At 39.1% G+C, this 7,528-nt stretch overlaps 1 non-coding gene across 1 annotated transcript; it reads right to left on the reverse strand.

Moving 5' to 3' along the window:
- Window positions 1-4,166: 4,166 nt before the first annotated feature.
- Window positions 4,167-4,274, reverse strand: LOC130953122 (small nucleolar RNA R71). The gene has a single exon (XR_009075294.1). It is a non-coding gene; the product is annotated as a small nucleolar RNA R71 (small nucleolar RNA).
- Between the last annotated feature and the right edge of the window lie 3,254 nt (window positions 4,275-7,528).

Consider the following 7,528-nt stretch of genomic DNA (forward strand, 5'->3'; position numbering starts at 1 on the left):
ATTTACTTTTTAGTATATTTTTATTAGTTTTTAAGAAAAATTCACATTTCTGGACTTTACTATGAGTTTGTGTGTTTTTTTATGATTTCAGGTATTTTCTGGCTAAAATTGAGGGACTTGAGCAAAAATCTGATTCAGAGGCTGACAAAGGACTTCTGATGCTATTGGATTCTGACCTCCCTGCACTCGAAATGGAATTTTTCAAGCAATAGGAGTCCAATTGGCGTGCTTTGAATTGCGTTGGAAACTAGACATCTAGAGCTTTCCAGAAATATATAATACTTCATACTTTGCTTAAGTTTAGATGACACAAACTGGCGTTTAACGCCAGCTTTCTGCCCTATTATGGCGTTAAACGCCAGAAACAAGTTGCAAAGCAGAGTCAAACGCCAGAAACAAGTTACAAACTGGCGTTCAACTCCAAGGAAGACCTCTACACGTGAAAGCTTCAATGCTCAGCCCAAGCACACACCAAGTGGGCCCTGATGAGCGGATAATTTGTATACTTTTTGGCATTGTTTTTAGTATGTTTTTGATATGATATAGTTAGTTTTTAGTATATTTTTATTAGTTTTTAATTAAAATTCACTTTTCTGGACTTTACTATGAGTTTGTGTGTTTTTCTGTGATTTCAGGTATTTTCTGGCTGAAATTGAGGGACCTGAGCAAAAATCTGATTCAGAGACTGAAAAAGACTGCAGATGCTGTTGGATTCTGACCTCCCTGCACTCGAAGTGGATTTTCTGGAGCTACAGAAGCCCAATTGGCGCGCTCTCAACGGCGTTGGAAAGTAGACATCCTGGGCTTTCCAGCAATATATAATAGTCCATACTTTGCCCAAGATTTGATGGCCCAAACCGGCGTTCAAAGTCACCCTCAGAATTCCCAGCGTTAAACGCCCAAACTGGCATAAGAATGGGAGTTAAACGCCCAAACTGGCACTAAAACGGGAGTTAAACGCCAAGAAGAGTCTCTACACGAAAATTACTTCATTGCTCAGCCCAAGCACACACCAAGTGGGCCCGGAAGTGGATTTTTATGTCATTTACTCACTTCTGTACACCCTAGGCTACTAGTTTTCTATAAGTAGGACCTTTACTATTGTATTTTCATCTTGGTTCTTCTGGTTCCCTCTTTGGGGCCGAAACCAATGATCACACTGTTCTTATGTATTTTCAACGGTGGAGTTTCTACACACCATAGATTAAGGTGTGGAGCTCTGCTGTACCTCGAGTATTAATGCAATTACTATTGTTCTTCCATTCAATTCCGCTTGTTCTTTGTCCAAGATATCACTTGTTCTTCAACATGATGAATGTGGTGATTGACGCCCATCATCATTCTCACCCATGAACAAGGTGACTGACAACCATTCTTGTTCTACAAGCATCTGAGGCTTAGTGAATATCTCTTGGATTCTTCGGAATCTTCGTGGTAAAGGCAGGACCTGATGGCAGCATTCAAGAGAATCCGGAAGGTCTAACTTTGTCTGTGGTATTCTGAGTAGGATTCAATGATTGAATGACTGTGACGTGCTTCAAACCTGTAACCTACTGGGCGTTAGTGACAGACGCAAAAGAGTTATTCTATTCCGGTAGGGGAGGGAACCAAACCGGTGATTGGCAGCACTGTGACAGAGTGTGTGCATTAGCTTTCACTGCGCGGATGGGAGGTAGCTGCTGACAACAGTGAGACCCTATACGAGCTTGCCATGGAAAGGAGTAAGAAAGGATTGGATGAAGACAGTAGGAAAGCAGAGAGACGGAAGGGAAGGCATCTTCATACACTTGTCTGAAGCTCTTACACCAATGATATACATAAGTATCTCTATCTTTATCTTTATGTTATTTTCGTTTATCACTATACCCAATTGAGTCTGCCTGACTGAGATTTACAAGATGACCATAGCTTGCTTCATACCACCAATCTCCGTGGGATCGACCCTTACTCGCGTAAGGTATTACTTGGACGACCCAGTGCACTTGCTGGTTAGTTGTGCGAAGTTGTAGTGATCACAATTTCGTGCACCAAGTTTTTGGCGCCGTTGCCGGGGATTGTTCTTGAGTATGGACAACTGACGGTTCATCTTGTTGCTTAGATTAGGTATTATTTTTCTTCAGAGTTCTTAAGAATGAATTCTAGTGTTTCAAGGTGATGTTCTTATCATCACCAAAGCTGATTGATCATCATCAATTTAGCTCTTGAATGCAATGTCTTGCTGAAGCTTAGCTAGCTATGTCTAATTCCTTTAGACTAAAGCTTTAGACTAACATTGCATGATTCCTGGAATTTTCATTAAAGAACTTTGATACCTTTATTTCCCTTTTCACTTAATTTTCGAAAAAAGCCAAAAAAATTACAAAATCATAAAATCCAAAAATATTTCTTGTTTGAGTCTAGAGTCTCATCTTAAGTTTGGTGTCAATTGCATGTTTCTGTTCTTCTTGCATTTTTCGAATTTATGCATGTGTCTTAATTAATCTTCAAGTTGTTCTTGATGATTTCCTTGTTTTGATCTTTGAATTCTATTGACTTGAGTGTTTTGTTGTTTCTCATATATACAAACTGCTAAGTTTGGTGTCTTGCATGCATTGTTATTTGATTTTAGTTGCATTTTGATGATTCCTCATTATTAAAAATCCAAAAATATTTTTAATTTGTGTCTTTTCAAGTCAATAATACAGAGAATTGAAGATTCAGAACATACTGCAGAGGAATTATACAGAAAAAGCTGAGCATTCAAAAATGCCCAGTGAAGAAGGCAGACTGGCGTTTAAACGCCAGCCAGGGTACCTGGTTGGGCGTTTAACGCCCAAAAAGGTAGCATTTTGGGCGTTAAACGCCAGAATGTATACCATTCTGGGCGTTTAACGCCAGGATGGCAAAGGGGGAAGATTTTGTTTTCAAAATCAATTTTTTTCAAGTTTTCAAAGTTTTTGAAAATCAAATCTTTTTCAAATCATATCTTTTCAATCAAATGTTTTCAAAATCAATTTATTTCCTTTTTCAAAGATACTTACTAACAATTAATGATTTGATTGAACATTTTTTGCCTTTTCTGTTTAGGAAGGTTTTATGTTTGAATCATATCTTTTCTTGTTAGGCAAGTCATTAATTTTTAAAATCATATCTTTTCAAATTGTTTTCAAATCATATCTTTTAAAATTGTTTTCAAATCATATCTTTTAAAAAAAATTGTTTTCAAATCATATCTTCTCAATCACATCTTTTTAAAACCATAACTTTTCAATCAAATCTTTTTAATCACATCTTTTTTTTTTAAAATAAAGTTTTCAATCAAATCTTTTTTTTCTAATTTCAAAATCTTTTTCAAAAATCAATTGATTTCTTCTTCACTTTGAATTTTCGAAAATTTTCAATCAAATTTTCAAAATGTTTTTAAAATCCTTTGATTGAATTTTCGAAAATTCTCTTCCCTCCTTCCCACATCCTTCTATTTTTGGAGTACTACTCCTTCTAAATGCACAATTCGAATTTTATCAATTAAAATTCGAATTCTCCTTCTCCTTCTTCTTTCTATTTCTGTTTTCCTCTGACATTTCAAGGAATCTCTATACTGTGACATAGAGGATTCCATATTTTCTTGTTCTCTTCTCTTTCATATGAGCAGGAGCAGAAACAAAAGCATTCTTGTTGAAGCTGACCCTGAACCCGAGAGGACCTTAAAGAGAAAGCTAAGAGAAGCCAAAGCACAACTCTCTTTAGAGGACCTGACCGAATTCTTCAAAGAAGAAGAAGACATGGCAGCCGAAAACAACAATAATGCAAACAATGCAAGGAAGGTGCTGGGTGACTTTACTGCACCTACTCCTGATTTTTATGGGAGAAGCATCTCTATCCCTGCCATTGGAGCAAACAACTTTGAGCTTAAGCCTCAATTAGTTTCTCTAATGCAACAGAATTGCAAGTTCCATGGACTTCCAATGGAAGATCCTCATCAGTTCTTAGCTGAATTCTTGCAAATCTGTGACACAGTCAAGACTAATGGGGTTAACCCTGAGGACTACAGACTGATGCTATTCCCTTTTGCTGTAAGAGACAGAGCTAGAATATGGTTGGATTCTCAACCTAAAGAAAGCCTGGACTCTTGGGAAAAGCTAGTCAGTGCCTTCTTGGCAAAGTTCTTTCCACCACAAAGATGGAGTAAGCTTAGAGTGGAAGTCCAAACCTTCAGACAGAAGGATGGAGAATCCCTCTATGAAGCTTGGGAAAGATACAAACAATTAATCAGAAGATGTCCCTCAGACATGCTTTCTGAATGGAGCATCATAGGTATTTTCTATGATGGTCTCTCTGAACTATCTAAGATGTCCTTGGATAGCTCTGTTGGAGGATCTCTTCATCTGAAGAAGACGCCTGCAGAAGCTCAAGAATTGATTGAAATGGTTGCAAATAACCAATTCATGTACACTTCTGAAAGGAATCCTGTGAACAATGGGACTAGTCAGAAGAAAGGAGTTCTTGAGATTGACACTCTGAATGCCATATTGGCTCAGAATAAAATATTGACTCAACAAGTCAATTTGATTTCTCAGAGTCTGTCTGGAATGCAAAATGCACCAAACAGTACTAAGGATGCTTCATCTGAGGAAGAAGCCTATGATCCTGAGAACCCTTCTATGGAAGAGGTGAATTACCTAGGAGAACCCTATGGAAACACCTATAATTCTTCATGGAGAAATCACCCCAATTTCTCATGGAAGAATCAAGAGAGACCTCAACAAGGTTTCAATAATAATAATGGTGGAAGAAACAGGCTTAGCAATAGCAAGCCTTTTCCATCATCTTCTCAGCAACAGACAGAGAGTTCTAAGCAGAATACCTCTGACTTAGCAACAATGGTCTTTGATCTAATAAAGACCACTCAAAGTTTCATGAATGAAACAAGGTCATCCATTAGGAATTTGGAAGGACAGGTGGGACAGCTGAGCAAGAAAATTACTGAACTCCCTCCTAGTACTCTCCCAAGTAATACACAAGAAAATCCAAAAGGAGAGTGCAAAGCCATAGACATGGCCGAATTCTGGGAGGAAAGAAAGGAGGTGGACGCCACTGAGGAAGACCTCAGTGGGCGTGTACCAATCTCCTCTGAGTTCCTCAATGAGGAACAATGGGAATCTGAGGCTCAAAATGAGACCATAGAGATTCCATTGGACTTACTACTGCCATTCATGAGCTCTGATGAGTATTCTTCCTCTGAAGAGGATGAGTATGTCACTGAAGAGCAAGTTGCTAAATACCTTAGAGCAATCATGAAGCTAAATGACAAGTTATTTGGAAATGAGACTTGGGAGGATGAACCACCTTTGCTCACCAAAGAACTGGATGACTTGTCTAGGCAGAAACTGCCTCAAAAGAGGCAGGATCCTGGGAAGTTTTCTATACCTTGTACCATAGGCACCATGACCTTCAAGAGGGCCTTGTGTGACTTAGGGTCAAGTGTAAACCTCATGCCCCTCTCTGTAATGGAGAAATTAGGGATCTTTGAGGTGCAAGCTGCAAGAATCTCATTAGAGATGGCAGACAACTCAAGAAAACAAGCCCATGGACTTGTAGAGAATGTTTTGGTGAAGATTGAGGACCATTATATCCCTACTGATTTCATAGTCCTAGAGACTGGGAAGTGCATGGATGAATCCATCATCCTTGGCAGACCCTTCCTAGCCACAGCAAAGGCTGTGATTGATGTTGATAGAGGAGAGTTGATCATTCAAGTGAATGAAGAATCCATGGTGTTTAAGGCCCAAGGATATCCCTCTGTCATCATGGAGAAGAAGCATGAAGAGCTTCTCTCAAAACAGAGCCAAGCAGAGCCCCCACAGTCAAACTCTAAGTTTGGTGTTGGGAGGCCACAACCAAACTCTAAGTTTGGTGTTGAAACCCCACATTCAAACTCTAAGTTTGGTGTTGGGAGGTTTCAACAAGGTTCTGAGTGTTTCTGAGGCTCCATGGGAGTCCTCTGTCAAGCTAATGACAGTAAAGAAGCGCTTGTTGGGAGGCAACCCAATGTTTTATAATTAATTATTTTCTTTTGTTATTTTACTTTATTTTGTAGGTTGATGATCATGAGAAGTCACAAAATCCATTGAAAAAGCAAAAACAGAATGAAAAACAGGAAGAAAAACAGCACACCCTGGAGGAAGAAGCTGCTGGCGTTTAAACGCCAGTAAGCCTAGCAGTTGGGCGTTTAACGCCCAGTCTGGCACCATTCTGGGCGTTTAACGCCAGAAAGGGGCACCAGACTGGCGTTAAACGCCAGAAAAGGGCTAGAACCTGGCGTTAAACGCCAGGAATGGGCATCAGCCCGGCGTTTAACGCCAGAAATGGGTCAAAACGTGATTTTTGATGCCAATTGATGCAGGGATGACTTTTCCTTGACACCACAAGATCTGTGGACCCCACAGGATCCCCAAACAACCCTACCACTCTCTCTTCTTCTTCACCCATTCACCAATCACCTCAACATCTCTTTCTCTTCACCACTCACATCCATCCTTCATAAACCACCACTTCTCCCATACATGGCCGAACACAAAGCCATCTCCCTCTCCTCCATTTCTTCTTCTTCTACTCTCTTCCCTCTTCTTTTGCTCGAGGACGAGCAAACCTTTTAAGTTTGGTGTGGTAAAAGCATTGCTTTTTGTTTTCCATAACCATTTATGGCATCCAAAGCCGGTTCAACTGAGAAGGCATGACCTCAAGCCCATCACTAAGAAGAAGATGGAGCAAACAAGAGACCCCTCTCATCATGAGATCCCTGAGATACCTCAAGGGATGCACTTTCCTCTACAAGACTATTGGGAGCAACTAAACACCTCCCTAGGAAAATTGAGTTCCAACATGGGACAACTAAGGGTGGAGCACCAAGAACATGCCATCCTCCTCCATGAAATTAGAGAAGATCAAAGAATCATGAGAGATGAGCAACAAAGACAAGGAAGAGACATTGAGGAGCTCAAGCACTCCATAGGATCTTCAAAGAGGAAGAACAAGCCGCCATCACTAAGGTGGACCCGTTCTTTAATCTCCTTGTTCTTTGCTTTTCTGTTTTTTGAAAATTATGCTTTATGTTTATCTATGTTTGTGTCTTATGATCATTAGTGTCTTAGTGTCTATGCCTTAAAGCTATCAATATGAATCCATCACCTTTCTTAAATGAAAACTGTTTTTATCACAAAAGAACAAGAAGTACAGGATTTCAAATTCATCTTTAAAACTAGCTTAATTAGTTTGATGTGGTGACAATACTTTTTGTTTTCTGAATGTATGCTTGAACAGTGCATATGTCTTTTGAATTTGTTGTTCATGAATGTTAAAATTGTTGGCTCTTGAAAGAATGATGAAAAAGGAGACATGTTACTGAGGATCTGAAAAATCATAAAAATGATTCTTGAAGCAAGAAAAAGCAGTGAATACAAAAAAAAAAAAAAAAAACGAAAAAGAAAAAGAAAGAAAAAAGAAGAAAAAGAAAGAAATAAAGTTGTGATCCAAGGCAATAAGAGTGTGC

Source organism: Arachis stenosperma, chromosome 9 (genome assembly GCF_014773155.1).
Source record: "Arachis stenosperma cultivar V10309 chromosome 9, arast.V10309.gnm1.PFL2, whole genome shotgun sequence".
NCBI classification, from domain to species: domain Eukaryota; kingdom Viridiplantae; phylum Streptophyta; class Magnoliopsida; order Fabales; family Fabaceae; genus Arachis; species Arachis stenosperma.